The sequence below is a fragment of the Mustela lutreola genome, chromosome 1 (assembly GCF_030435805.1).
Source record: "Mustela lutreola isolate mMusLut2 chromosome 1, mMusLut2.pri, whole genome shotgun sequence".
NCBI lineage: Eukaryota > Metazoa > Chordata > Mammalia > Carnivora > Mustelidae > Mustela > Mustela lutreola.
In genome coordinates, this window is record NC_081290.1 from 22,408,361 (window position 1) to 22,424,306 (window position 15,946).

At 43.9% G+C, this 15,946-nt stretch overlaps 1 pseudogene; it reads left to right on the forward strand.

Moving 5' to 3' along the window:
* Nucleotides 1–13,545: 13,545 nt before the first annotated feature.
* Nucleotides 13,546–15,550, forward strand: LOC131819179 (SUMO-activating enzyme subunit 2-like; annotated as a pseudogene).
* The last annotated feature ends 396 nt before the right edge of the window (nt 15,551–15,946 follow it).

A 15,946-nucleotide genomic window follows, 5' to 3' on the forward strand; every position in this document is an offset into this window, starting at 1 on the left:
TCTTCGCTGCCAATTCGAATACCTTTTATTTCTCTTTATATCTGATTGCTGTTGCTAGGACTTCTAATATGATGTTGAACAAGAGTGGTCAGAGTGGGCATCCTTGTCGTGTTCCTGATCTCATAGGGAAGGCTGTCAGCTTTTCCCCATTGAGGTTGATATTCACTGTGGGTTTTTCATAGATAGATTTTATGAAGTTGAGGAATGTTCCTTCTCTCCCTATACTTTGAAACGTTTTAATCAGGAACAAATGCTGGGTGGGGTGGGGGTGGGAGGTTGGGTGAGCCCGGTAGTGGGTATTAAGGAGGGCACGTATTGCATGGAGCACTGGGTGTGGTGCATAAACAATCAATTCTGGAACACTGAAAAGAAATTTTAAAAATAAATAAATATTTTTAAAAAATAAAATAAACTATCAGACTGGGAAAAAAAAAAGCATAAACTCAAAACTGACATAAATGTTCTAGTGAAAGAATCATGTTCCTATGTTGTAAAGCATGAATCTACCCCAGATTGAGGGTCAGAGAGGGATTCCCAGAGATAATGATTTTTGAGATAATCAATGACAGATACAAGATTACTAAGGAAACATCATGTGCAAAGGCCCTGAGACAGGAAAGATCATGACACTGTCAAGAGAAAATGTAAAAGACTTTAAAATAGGTAAAAGTGAGTACTGGATATTCTAATGCACCCTTCCTAGTTATCTGTGCCTTCATTAACTGGGACCTATTTATAGCTATTGCAAATTATAGAAAACTGAGTAATACCCGTGACTCTTGTCCAGAGAAATGCAAATTAACTTTGCCCGGTATGCAATTCATTATTATCCTATGAATATGACTAACTATGCTTCTATTAACTAATTCATTTCAGCATTTCCTGTTTGTCTATTTACATGTGTGCGTCTGTGTGGATGCTGAATTCTCTTATGAACCAATTGTGACAGCTTACTGGTTCTCTCATTAATCAACGATTTTAAAAGAATCTTTGACAGGGGCATCTGGGTGGCTCTGTCGGTTAAGTGTCCAACTCTTTTTTTTTTTAAGATTTATTTATTTTTAAAGATTTTATTTATTTATTTGACAGACAGAGATTACAAGTAGAGAGGCAGGCAGAGAGAGAGGAAGGGAAGCAGGCTCCCTGCTGAGCAGAGAGCCCGATGTGGGGCTGGATCCCATGACCCTGAGATCATGACCTGAGCCGAAGGCAGAGGCTTTAACCCACTGAGCCACCCAGGCGTCCCTGATTTTATCTCTTTTAGAAACTATCTTTAACAATAGGCTAGTGTGGTAGTGAGTTGCCAATTGATATGCAGGACACCCGTTAAATCTGCATTCAGATAAACTAGAATTTTCTTGCATAAATATGTCCCAAATATCACATGGGACATACACATGCTAAAAAAGGAAAAAAGTATTCATTATTTATTGGACATGCACACTTGGATGGGTGCCCTGTGCTTTTATGTGCTAAACCTGAACACATAGTAGTAAGGTCCCTACTGACAGTGCTCCCACAGCAGCCCTGTTTGCTACCAGGGTTGGGAACAGAAACCCGTTTCATTCAGTCTTTGACTTCTGCTCAGAGGCCACATCAATGCATCTTAGAACATACACAATGGGATTTGATCCTGTTTCAGATCTCACACATGCTCACCCCACCTAAAATTGCCTGTCTCTTCCCCAGTGAGGATTCACTGCTTTAGTCTGAAGCTCTTCCATATTCAAGCTACCTATTAAGATGCAAATATCCCCCCATGAGGCTCTCCTAACAGAGGCTAACATTTTAACAGGAATCAGCTGACAGGACATGATACAAAAACCAAGCCCTTGAAGGGAAACAGAACAGCCGCTCCGGAAAGGTGGAGGGGACAGGCAGGAAGGAGACCCCAAGAGAGGAGGAAGATCTTCGGTAGACCTGGGGTCATGCTTTAGTCCTCAGATCAACCTTGCAGGCAAAGTCTATAATATACGATCTGGGAAAGGATCATTTCAAATTTGAGGCTAAGTGCTCTTGCTCTTTTCCCCTGCTTTTCCCAAAATGTGCTATAAGACACCTCCAAAAGGCCTATCTTCATGGTAATATATTTTGGACCCAGTGGGCTTCTCCACAGGCTGGCAATAGGAAACACCTGTGAAACGGATAACCCCACACAGACGCATAAAAGGCAGTTCCAGTCACCAGCAGGACTTCAATCCCATTCTCCTGAGCCCCCTTAGGTCTCAGAGGAATTATCACTTTCTGCGTGGGGAGGACAATGAATGGACCCAGCTCTTCCCGGACAGGAGGAGTGGGAGCCTGGCAGACAGATTTTCTCCAGACTGAATAAATGCTGGGTGGTCTGGGGGGGAGGATCACTCTCCCCAAGAAGCATCCATCCCTTTTTAAGCAATGGCTACACACACCAACTTCAGTTCCCAACTTCTGTAATATTTCTCTGTTATAAATCGGGCAGCACAGCATGTGGTCAAGGAGCCATTACAAGCCCTCTCAAACGAGATTTTTTTTTCCCAGGGACTTAATTTCTTACAATGTTGGAGCAATTGTTCTCTTAGGAAGTAGGACAGGCTCTCTTTCAGCCTGCCAGACAAAAACAAAACTGAACCAAACATAAAAGCAAAGTCTCTGAAAGGGTAGTGCACGAGCAGGTTTCCTTCTGAGCACCTGGAGGCCCCTCCCTCCCCAGCTGAAGCCGCTAGATCACTCTAATGAGAACAGATGGCGCCTGTCGGGAGACGGGCTCCACGTTCCATGCTTCCCATGTCCTCCTCCTGAAACCCGATTTTAGCAGATTTGGAGCCGGTTGTTGAAGTGGTAGCCTAGTTGTGTGCCAGGAAAGTAGGATGTTAATACGCATTAATACATTTGCTGCTGACTTTTGGAGAGTTCAAGGCACTTCATAACAGAAGGGGTGAAGACTTCAGGAGGCCCGGCTTCAAGGATGCAGGAAAAAGTGCCACGAACAGCCACAGGAGGTGACTCATCCCGTCAGTGGCAGAGGAGAAATTCTGCCCCGATGCCCCACTCCATGATTGCAGCGACCTAAGGCCACCACGTGACTGAAGCAGGACCGCTCCAGGTGCAGGGTGTGGAGTGTGGGAGCACAAAGATTCCAGAGCTCGTTTTGGGTAGAAGAGGCTAGGCTGAACCTGAACCTGGTACCTCTGGTTGACCCCACCCCCACCTCCGCCAGTGGAGAAGTCACCATTTCTTCCCCTGTTCAGGTTTCCGGAGGCAGGTCAGGGGTGACCTTAGAAGCACCCCCACAGGGGTATCCACGGAATGAAGGCAGAGAGGGAGTGAGGTTTCCAGAGCAGCAAACTCCTGCATTTTACACTCGCCTTTTCACAAAAGGTGTTTCATTGTCGTCATAATTGCCAAATTTAAATTACTTCTATTTTCAGGTCTCGGGAAGCCATAAAGAGAGAGAGGAGAGATTTTCGCGGTGAGAAATGAGAAATGATGAGGGGAAGAGGGAGGGCGGCCTGTGGAGCAGAGACTTAGAGAGGAAAAATGTTTCTGGAGTCCGCTGCGGCGGAGGCTTCTGGACAGCGAGAAGCGCAGCGGGTGAGCGGGCAGGGGAGGGGGGCTCTGAGTCGGTCCGAGGGAAGGCCCAAAGGAAGTTGTAGGAAGGAATTTTTCAATCAGGATCATTGAAAATGAGTGTAAAAACTGAAATCAGGTTGCTTTGTGTGCTCGTGAGCAGTGGTCGCCAGGGATGGGGACGAACCCGCGGAGTGCTAGATTTCTTCTGTGTCTTAAAAAAAAAAAAAATACTAAAGCAAAACACAGGAGTCCCTGGAGAAATAGCGATGATAATCAACCATTGGACCCTCACTGTGCCCCAGAGTACAGGTGATATTGTGATTTATAATAAGAAATACCGATTTGGTCTTGCTTCTAAAACCCTAGGAATGTCTTAAGTGATAAGAATGATCAAGGTTTCTTTTGTTACATTCATGTGGTGGCTTCTGGAATGCCCCTAGGCCACCTAAGGATGGGGCCCAATTGGCAGAAGAACCAACCTGGTGAGGAGAGGGTTGGAATCTTTAGTCCAACCCCTCCCCACCCCCACCCCCACCCCCGACCTCAGGGTAGAAGAATGGTAGTGGAGCTTGGCTCAATCCTCAATGGCCAATGAGTTCAATAGCCATGCCTGTGGAATGAAGCCTCCAGAAAACCCCAAAAGGATAGGGTTTGGAGAGCCTGCAGGCTGGTGAGCCAGTGGAGATTCAGGAAGAGAGAAGCTCCACACCTCTTCCCCATACCCTTGCCCTGGGCATCTCTCCCATCTGGCAGTTCCTTTTATAATAAAATGGTCATCTAGGAAGTAAAATGTTTCTCTGAGTTCTTTGAGCCACTCTACCAAATTAATCAAATGCAAAGAGGAGATCGTGGGAATCTCTGATTTATAGTCAGGCAGCCAGAAGTACGGGTGACAACTGGTACATGCATCTGTCATCTGACCACCCCCCCAACACCCGGGGTGCAGAGGGCGGGGAACCTGTCTTACAGCACTGACCCCTTAACCTGTGGAATCTGATGCTACCTCCAGGTAGATAGTGTCACGATTAAGCTGAATTCTTGGACACCCTCTCCAACAGGGAGAGGCTCCCACCCCTTTCCCCCACTAAACAAACACACACACACACACACACACACACACACACACACACACACACACACACACACACAGAATTGGGTCCAGGAACCTAAAACAGGACACCTGTTGTCAACAAAGGCTGAAATCCCTTCCCCCTTGATTGTTCTTCTATCAGCTAAGTGTGTGTGTGCGCATTTCTCAATCATTTTTAAAGGCTTCGTGCAGGACTAGACTCCACTTTTCTTTTCTAAATAGATGATCCTTCTAATATTCAGAAACAAAAAGTGATATTACCTATTATTGGTAACTAGGGCTGATAATGATGAAGTTTTAGAATATAAGTGAGGTCCAGAGCTGACAACCAAGAAAGAATTCTTAAAACGTCTCTGATGCAGAAAGGTGATTTTATTAAAGCTAGGGGACAGGACCTGTGGGCAGAAAGAGCTCCTGCCCTGGGGTCTTGAGGAGTGGCTGATTATATCCTCAGGAGTTGGGGAGTCCTGAGTTGGGGAATCCAGAAGGACTGTCATATGCTAATGAAGATTCTCAGGATACTGGAGGCCTGGTTATTGTCAAGCCAAGCTGGGTTTTTTTTTTCTTTAATGAGGTACCAACATGAAGACAGCTGGGAGTTTTCTGGTGGACTGTCATACTCCTCCTATCAGACATCCTTGTCAGTAAGCTTTAGGTTTAGAAGAAATTAACTTCATTTACATTTCCTTCTGCCTCAGTCTCCCTCAATTTTACGGCAGGGAGGGAGATGTTAGGGCTTCAGGAACAGAGTCACGGGTCTCTGGAAGTTAGGCTATTCATAGGAAAGTCCTTGCTTGTAAATCACTAGGACATTTGTAAACTGAGGCAGACTACTGTCCTGCAGGACTGTGATCTCTATTAGTTAACCATTTGTTCTCCCTGTAGACAGTCTGGAATGCCTGAGGAATGTCACACATGTCACAAGGTGAGGGGGTTGGGGGAGGAGTAGGTGCCAACTCTGCTTTGTCCTCAGCGAGCCTTTTAGTCCCTCCTCAATAACTCTGAGGACCTATTACATGTATACACATTATATAATGTAATTTTTGGAAAAATCCTCTGGGTGTACATTATTCTCCCAGTTTGCAAAGGAAGGAAGTGAGCCTCTGGGTGTTAAATAAATTGCCCAGGTTTACCAGTATGGATTAAATGTTTGTGTCCCCCCAGAATTCATGTGTAGAAGCCCCTAACCCCCAATGTAATGACAGTAGGCGGTGAGACCTTTAGAAGGGAACTCGGCGTGAGGGTGGAACCCTCACGTATGGGACTGATGCCCTCACAAGACTAGACCGGAGACAGCTGCGTGAGGGCTCAGTAAGAAGGCAGCCCCCCCACAAAACAAGAATGGATCAGCCCAAGACCTTGGATCTCCCAGCCTCTAGAACTATAAGAAACAAATGCCTATTGTTGAGGCCACCTAGTCTTTAATAACATCTCAAGCTGACTTACATAACCACACACCTCGTTAGTACTGGAGCCTTCGAAGACTTGGCACGAAATCAGACTCTTTCTCCTACACGAGGCTGCATCTTTGCCTGACCCAACTCAGCTGTGCACAACCACCACAGTCATCCTCGGATTTGGGTGTCTCGTAGAGTTAAAGCCTTTCACATCTAGCGGTTAATTCAGAATGTGTTGCAAAAAAGAGGGCCTGGAATCTTTAGACCTCAGATCCTAGCTCCTAATACCCAGAGTACAGACCCACCATTGCACGTTATTTCTAACAGAAACAAACCAGTGAAACAAACTTTAAACTAATAGCACGTCGTGTTGCTGAGGATTCTCTTACTCCTGGCTGAACATGCTATGTGGCATGAACTTTCTGGACAAGAATTTAGTAATAAAAGTCTTTAAAAAAAAACACATTCTTTGATCAAGTAACTCTGCTTCTAGGACTGTCTTAAGAAAAGGCTGAGTCATGTGCAGCAAGATTAAGAAAAAGGATATTCATCACAAGATAATAAATAAGAGTCAAAATTTGGAAATAGCCTGGGACCCCTGGGTGGCTCGGTGGGTTAAAGCCTCTCCCTTCAGCTCAGGTCATGATCTCAGTCTTGCAACAGAGCCCAGAATCAGGCTCTCTGCTCAGCAGGGAGCTTCTCTGCCTGCCTTTCTGCCTACTTGTAATCTCTGTCAAATACATAAATAAAATCTTTAAAAAAAATTTTTTTGGAAATAGTCTGAAAGTCTATACCATACATCCAGTACATATCAGGTCATCAAAGAATACATGAAGTTGGGGCGCCTGGGTGGCTCAGTGGGTTAAGGTGCTGCCTTCGGCTCGGGTCATGATCTCAGGGTCCTGGGATCGAGTCCCGCATCCGGCTCTCTGCTCAGCAGGGAGCCTGCTTCCTTCTCTCTCTCTCTGCCTGCCTCTCAGTGTACTTGTAATTTCTCTCTGTCAAATAAATAAATAAAATCTTAAAAAAAAAAAAATACATGAAGTTATGTGGAATGTTTCTAATACCCTTTTTTAAAAAATATTTTATTTATTTATTTATTTGACAGACAGAGATCACAAGTAGACACAGAGGCAGGCAGAATGAGAGGGAGGGAAGCAGCTCCCTGCTGAGCAGAGAGCCCAAATGCGGGGCTCGATCCCAGGACCCTGAGATCATGACTTGAGCGGAAGGCAGAGGCTTTAACCCACTGAGCCACCAGGCGCCCCTCTACTACACTTTAGATGAAAAAGCAAGTCAGAAAACAGTACATAAAGTATATGGTTCCCAATTTTGCTTGTAAAACATATCTACACATAAATATGACCAAACATATATTTTCCTTTATATTTTTCTAAATCATCTATACTGAACATGTATCTTTTCTAATCAGAGAGAAAGAAAATAGAATGTAATTTTTTATTTATTAACACTTGTACAATAAAGCCTCCCTACTAATCATTTCCTTGCCAAGAGGCTCCAAAGTCACTTTCACACCCACCCTTGGCCTCAGGTCTCGGTTGGAATTCAGGCTCATCTCCATTATTAACACCACCCTTCCCATTGTTCCTGCCTTCACGGAAGAGACTTGCTCCTAGGGCTCCTCCAGCATCGTTCCTTCTATTTCTATACAGAGGTATAGAAATGGTAATTTTCTTTCTTAAAAACTGAATTTTTGGTTGAGAATTTGGAAGCTCAGCAAATACCAGGTCACAGCCCCTGTGATAACTAGCCTCATAGGTGACGTTCTCCCCAGCCTGACTTGGAGCAAGCAAAGAGATCATCACTTCACTTCTAAATAGCCTCTAACCAAGCAAACTAAAAAAGGTTACTTAAGGTTTTGTGGGATTTTTTTTTTTAATTGCTTTTACACACACACATACCTGCCATGTCTTTTTTTTTTTTTTTTAAGATTTTATTTATTTATTTGACAAACAGAGACACAGCGAGAGAGGGAACACAAGCAGCGGGGGAGTGGGAGAGGGAAAAGCAGGCTTCTCACCAAGCAGGGAGCCCGATTCGGGGCTCAATCCCAGGACCCTGATCTGAGCCGAAGGCCCACACTTAACCACTGAGCCACCCAGGCACCCCCTGCCATGTCTTTTGGGGAAAGGAGTGCAGGGAAAAATAACTAGGAGGCAACGTAATCAAGAATTTCATTTCTTCTGTCTCATTTCTGACCCTACCATCTTGTACTCTCTGACCAGTCCAATCTAAAATAAGATCTGGAGGCACCCCAGTGGCTCAGTTGCTTAAGTGTCTGACTCTCGTTTTCACCTCAGGTCATGATCTCAGGGTCATGGGATCGAGCCCCACATCAGGCTGCTCATTCAGCAGGGAGTCTTCTTAAGATTCTCATATTCTCTCTCTCTCTCTCTCATGTAAATAAATAACTCTTTAAAACAATAAAGATAAAATAAGTTTACAACCTGACATGTTGTCCGCACCGTGGGACTTGCACACTTTACCGTTCTCTCAAATTGCCCCACTGACTCCTATACGCTCATCCTCAGGGTCTCAGTTTGAACACCCGTGCTCCAACAAGCCTTCTCTGACCCTCCAAGACTGGGTCCAGCAGCCTGTGTCCCTCCAGGTGCCCTTTATTAGAATTGCCTCTTTCACTCATCGGCATCTGCACCTGGACTCTAAGCCTCTCTAAGGCAGGGACTGTCTCTTATCCATCTGTGATTCTCTGGCAGGTGACGTGGTGTCCACTGCAAAGTAGACCCTCAATACATATTGGCTGAATGAATAAAGGTCTAATGCCCCCCCACCCCACCCCCAAACTCCCCAGCAGTTCTTGCTCCACACAGAGTAGCCATGGAAAGGACCACCCAGAGTCTCCCACCGTGTCCACAAATGATGTATTTTAGTTATTCCGGGAGGTCTGGCTCCAGACACGAAAGCTTTAGAAACTGGAGTGAATGATCCTATATCCACATCTGTCTGTGAGAAAATTTAAAAAGGAATTCATCCCTTTAAAGCAAAGTTCATCCCACCTACTACTCTAGCAGCAGAGGACCAGCAGGGTAGTGGCCCCATTAGAGAGCGACTCTGACACGTTGAACCAGCACTCTGTCGCCCTTGCTGGCTGCATTACCACTGAAGGCTGGTAGTTAGTTAGGCATTTTTAACAAGAACTGATTCAGTGGGTGTGAGTTTGCAAATGTGCTACTTTAATGGCCATTCATATTAACTCTGTGTAAAAAGGTCCCAGGTTATGTCTCCATCTAGTCTGCTGTTTATTTAGTGTTCGGTGTTAGAATGAGTAATAACCCCCTTAGCTTTGTGACAGATTGTTCTTTAAACACCAGACCCATCAGCATGCTGCCCTTGAGTTCCTGCTAAGCAGAGAAGATGCCTAGGGAGTAACTCCTCAGCCCCATGGGAGTTTGTGAATTGTGAAATTGGAGGTCGGTGACAGCATAAACAAATCTGAAAATAGCTCTCATGAAAAATCTGCTGTGCAGTGAAGAACCCACTTCTGCTAGAGCCGGTTGAGACCTTCCATGGGCCTCAGAGCCCTCCCACTGAGACTAGTGCGGAGGTAGGAAGAAATGTGGATTTAGCCCTTGCAACTGACTTGGAAATACTAAGTTTGGATACAAGTCATTCTTTGTAGGGTTTGTTTTGTTGTTTTGTTTAAAATCCCAGGGTGTTTTTCTTTACCTCTGAGGAGACAGAAGTAGATAAGATACTCTTACCTTTATTTTTTTGGTTGCAAAAGCAAAGCATGGACAAATTGATGGCTTGACCCATGCGGAAGGTGTTACTTGATAAGTCAGTAACAAGCGCTTAGGATTCTAGAGTCTAGAACATGTCCTGACTACTTGTTCATGTACCTGACACGGTGCCTGGCACATAACACATAGGCATACAATGAATGTTATTGGATGAATGAATGAATGAAATCAACTAAACCAATGTCTCTCAAACTTGAGTAACAGATGGACTTCTTTAGGAGAAATAATAGTCTCTTGATCCCAGAGGTTATCTACCAAACCTCAATTTAAGCTTCATGCTTATTCTTTGAAATATCTATCAGCAGCAAATTATCATTGCAAAATATAATTTCAGTCCTTAATAGTTGATAAGAATACTTTATTATTATTGAAAGAAGAACACAATTTTTTTTTAAGTTCTCATAGAATTCATAGACCTCAGTTAACACCAGCCACTCTCATTTGGAGAGAAACAGTACTAGATTAGATTATAAGCCCTTGAAGGAGGGCAAGTCGGAATGTTGTCCTTTCTGATACCCTCAGCACCTTCACCGGCTAGTTTTTCTGCCATTCTCTGAGAGTGACGGAGGTGACAGGATCGTGGCCAGCCTCCACCCTAAATAGTAAAGGACAACTCCTACTGCTAGGCAGGGAGTACCAAGCACAACAGGAGAGCTTTGGAATGCACTGCAGCTAAGCAGAGCTCTAGTCCAGCTGGGTGTTCAGAGATGGTGCCACAGGAAATGTGGAATGTGACCTCGGCCTGGAAACATTAGAAGGACTTAATGATACAGAGGAGGAGGAGGAGGGTTTAGCCATGAAGAAAGGGGTGTCCTTTCCTTTGCCACTGATGTGCTGTCTTCTGTTTAACTGGATATGCCAAGAAAGGCAGGCCATAAGGACATCAGAAGTCCTGCCCAAACCTCAAAGAACTGCATGGGTTTTGATTAATGCCCAATCAGACTGGACATAATAGAAAGATCACTAAAAATTTAGGGGCGCCTGGGTGGCACAGCCAGTTAAGACTCTGACTCTTGGTTTTTGCTCAGGTCATGATATCAGGGTTCTAAGATCAAGCGCCATGGCAGCTCTACACCCAGTGGGGAGTTTGCTTGCGATTCTCCCTCTCCCCACTGTCCTCACTCTTGCTGTCCAGCTCGCTCGCTCGCTCTTTCAAATAAGTAAATCTTAAAAAAAAAAATCTAAAGAGGGAGTACCTGGGTGGCTCAGTCAGTTAAGCATCTGCCTTCTGCTCAAGTCAGTATTCCAGGGACCTAGAATTGAGCCCTAGTTCCGGCTCCCTGCTCAGCAAGGAGCCTGCTTCTTCCTCTCCCACTGCTGCTCTGCCTGCTTGCACACTCTCCCCCACCCCACCCCCCGTCAAATAAATAAATAAATAAATAAAATCTTTGTAAAACATTTCAAGAAACTGTTAGTCCTCAGTGAAAAAACTCATCCAAGAGAGCTGGAAGAAAATTGTTCTTTTCTGCCACTTTGTCTTCATTCTACCCACTTCTGGGAATAAAAACGACTTTGGGCCACTCAGATCCTGTTCTTCTCCAAATCTGAAATCTGTCTTCTAGGCTCTGAAACTTGCCTATGTTTTCCCCCATGTATCTTAATGCACAGCCCACACCCCTGCCCAGGGGGGTCCTTGAAGTCTTTTTGGTGTGTATTTCCATATCCTACTGCCACATCATACCCAGGCATTCCATAAATGTTTGCTAAAAGAATACTGTTTGGCCACATAAGTACCCAGAGTTATCCTATTGCGCTATCTCTTCTCCCACATTAAAATGTACTCCTAGCAAAGGAGCTGATCACTTCAGCCACCTGAAGATCTAACTAACACCACTTGGTATGTTGCCCTGCCCAGTGGCATTTTAAATCCCATGTAAATCAAATTTTTTCCCAAACAGATTTGGAGATAGTAAATCAGTGTGTTCTTTGTTTCTAAGCAAATAGGTATATCTTCTTAAGGTGGACTTTGAAGCCAGCTCTTATCAAAAAGATCAAGTAAAATTTTGGCATACTTACAGAGAGATGGTAAAGTTGGTCCTGTGACAACAGATTTGAGCTGCAAAGAGCTGCCTTTAAAAAAAAAAAAAAAAAAGCTACAGTCTAGCCTAGCAACACTTATTAAGATGAGATTTAACCAAAGACTATAAAATCTTAAATGGTAGATAATAAGGTCAAGCCAAGTTACTATTCTCAGCTCAGAACAGATGACAAGACAGGAGGACATAAATGGAAATTAAAAGAAAAGGGATTCAGAACAGATCAGAAGGTCACCAAAAATAATCAATGGCTGAAATGACTTTCTGGACTCATTCACTTGTACAGAAAATATTGGGTCATTGAAAAAGTAATGAGATGATATTCTTGGGAAATGGAATAGTTAAAATGAATGAGTCCAGATAGGCCCAGAGACTTTAATCATTCTGAAAAGAAACACTTGCTGGGACACTCTCTCCTAAACCAAGTTGAAATTTCATTCTAGGGAGACAACTAGGTATACGGTAAGAAGACTTCACTTTTCACATTTCATGAGTATTTGCAATTCCTTCAAAGTTATAATGGCATTTAATATCAAGAGGCCTTTTATGAGTGGTGTCTTCTACAGGATTGTAACAAGAAAAAATGAGCAAGACAACCACTAAAGACATGGAGCCTTGGAGTTCATTTTCAGCCAGGCTCCCATCCAAAGTGGAAAATCTCTGTGTACGCACACATCTCACAGCTGCCAATGCATAATTCCAGGGCCAGGACAATGCCGAGGTAGCCTACTCTGCTACTGGGTAGCGCTAATTGTTAGACAGCCAAAAGTGTCTCTTGCAGGGTCTAGCCCTCCTAGAGTTTACCCGTTGGGCAGCTCCATTGGATCTGTACACATATGTGTACAGATATCTACATATGTGGCTATTTCTGCTTCTAAATGGTAACTAGCAAATATTTAAAGGGAGCACAAGCTAAGCTTTCCTTTTCTAAGCTAAATATCCCCATTTCTTTCGTAGGACATGTGTTCCAGACTCTATGCCCTCCTGACCACCATCTATGGAAATGTTCAGTCATGCATACTCACATGAACACATACAAACACAAACACACACACACACACACACACACACACACACACACAACTTAGAATCTTAGAGTGGAATGCTCCAAATTGAACATGTGTTCCCAGATGCAACTATCTTCTTTGATCTAATAATGCCTACTCTGTTATCATAGCCAATTAATAGTAGTAGTAGCTACTATTCATTGCAGCCTACCATATACCAGATACAGGACTAGCCACTTTGCATATGTTATTTTTAATCATAACAACAGTTGATTTTAATATTCCCATTTTACAGATGAAAAAATTAAAACTCAGAAAGCAAACAATTTGCTCAAGTTCATAGATCTAGGAAATAGCTAAGCAAGGATTCAAATTCAGCCCCGTTTGGCTTCACAGTTGTCATTCTTCCCAAAATGCTATACAACCTATATTTTCTTAAAGACTACCTCCCAGCTCTTTCATTAAAACTTGTGATCAGGGGGCCCTGGGTAGTTCAGTCAGTTAAGTATCCAGCTCTTGGTTTTGGCTCAGGTCATGATCTCAGGGTTGTGTGTCAGGCTCTGCACTGGGCATAGAGCCTGCTTAAGATTCTCTCTCTCCCTCTTCCCCACCTCTCCCTGCTTACACATGCTCTCGCTCACTCTCTCGCTCAAAACAAAACAAAACCTTGTGATCAGGCCCCAGGAACTAGTCAAGGCCATGGCCAAGGACCAGGTGCTGCTGGTAGGTGTGGGTGGCATCAGCTGTGAGCTCCTCAAAAGCCACATGCTCACTGGCTTCTCCCACTTTGACCTGATTGATCTGGATACTATCCATATCAGCAACTTCAACAAGCAGCTTCTGTTTCAAAAGAAACAGGTTACCAAAGAAAGTGTACTACAGTTTTACCTGACAGCATCATGAACCCTGACTATAATGTGGACTTTTTTCAACAATTTATATTGTTGAATATTGATTATGAATGCTTTAGACAACAGAGCTGCTCTCAACCATGTTAATAGGATGGGTCTGGCAGCTGACGTTCCTCTTGAGAGTAGCTACCTTGGGTAAGTAATGACCATCAAAAAGGATGTAACTGAGTGTTTGAATATCATCCCAAACCTACCACAAGAATTTTCCCTGGCTGTACAGATCACAGTACAGCTTCAGAACATAATTTGTTTCATTGTTTGGGTAAAGTGTTTGTTCAACCAGCTGTTTGAGAAGATGCTGATCAAGAAAAGAGCCCTGGGGGCACCTGGGGGCAGCCTCTGCCTTCGGCTGAGGTCGTGATCTCAGGGTCCTGGGATCAAGCCCCACATCAAGACTCTCTTCTCAGCAGGGAGCCTGCCTCCCCCACTCTCTGCCTGCCTCTCTGCCTACTTGTGATTTTTCTCTCTGTCAAATAAGTAAATAAAACCTTTTTAAAAAAAGAAGAAGGAAGAAGGAAGAAGAAGAAGAAGTGTCCCCTGACAGAGCCATCCTGAAGCTTCCTGGGAATCAGTGGAAGCTAAAGCCAGAGCCAGAGCATCTAATGAAGAGGTGACATTAAATGTATTTTCACTAAGGAATGGACTGATCTGGTTAAACTTTTTACCACACTTCTTAAAGATGATACCTGGTATCTGTCGACAGTGGACAAAGTATGGTGGTAAAGGAACCCTCCACTGGACAGGGCTGAAGTACAAAGTCAAGGAGAAGAAACCAGTGCATCAGACCCAGAAAACGAACCCTAGTTAGGTCTGAAAGACCAGCAGGTTCTAGATGTAAAGAACTACGCATATCTTTTTTCAAAGAGCACTGAGACTTCGAAGTTCACTTGGCAGAAAAAGGGATGGAGCTCAGCTCATATAGGACAAAGATGACCCATCTGCAATGCTTTTTGTCACCTCTGTGCATACCTCAGGATGCATATCTTCAGTATGAAGAGCAGATTTGATATAAAATGAATGTCAGGGAACATTATTCCTGCCATTGCTACAACTAATGCAGTGATTGCTGGGCTAATAGCATTAGAGGGATTAAAGATTTTATCAGGAAAAATAGACCAGTGTAGAACAATTTGTCTGAATAAACAACCAAACCCAAGAAAGAAGTTTCTTGTGCCTTTTGCACCAGACCCTCCTAACCCTAATGGCTACGTTATGTGCCAGCAAGCCAAAGGTAACTACTCTCACATTACAGGAAAAGATGGTGAAAGAAAATTTTGCTATGGTAGCACCAGATGTCCAGATTGAAGATGGGAGAGGAAAAATCCTGTCTTCAGAAGAGGGAGAGACTGAAGCTAATAATCACAAAAAGCTGTCAGAATTTGGAATTGGAAATGGGAGCCCACTTCAAGCAGATGACTTCCTTCAGGACTAGGCTTTATTGATCAACATCCTTCAAAGTGAAGACCCAGGGAAGGATGTTGAATCTGAAGCTGTTGGTGATGCCCCAGAAAACGTGGGGCACAAAGAAGCTGAAGATGCTGCCAAAAGCATATGGCAGTGACAATGGAGTTCAGCCTTCTACATCTACTGCACAAGAACAAGATGATGTGCTCACACACTCATCTTCTCGGATGAAGAAGGTCCTTCAGATAATGCTGACATCAGTGAAGAAGAGAGAAAAGTCATGAAGGAAATTAGATGAGAAAGAGACTATCAGTGCAGAGAGGTCATGTACAGAACAGACAGAAGAGTCTGATGATGTTATAGCTTCAGATTGAACAGAAATGCCTCTGAACAGAACCCTCTCACTACAGTAGATCATCTGGGCAGAACCAAGTTATTTGTCAAGTCCTTTGTTCCAAAGGGAAGAAATTGACATCAGAGACTTGAAGATGTGTCTGCTCCCTTTGAAGAAGCATTCATTTTGCTACAACAATTAGAAACATCATGATAGGGGCACCTGGGTGGCTCAGTGGTTAAGCCTCTGCCTTTGGCTCAGGTCATGATCTCAGAGTCCTAGGATCGAGCCCTGCATTGGGCTCTCTGCTCAGCAGGGAGCCTGCTTCCCCCTCTCTCTCTGCCTGCCTCTCTGCTACTTGTGATCTTTCTTTCTGTCAAATAAATAAAATCTTAAAAAAAAAAAAAAAGAAAGAAACATCATGATACACTGTATT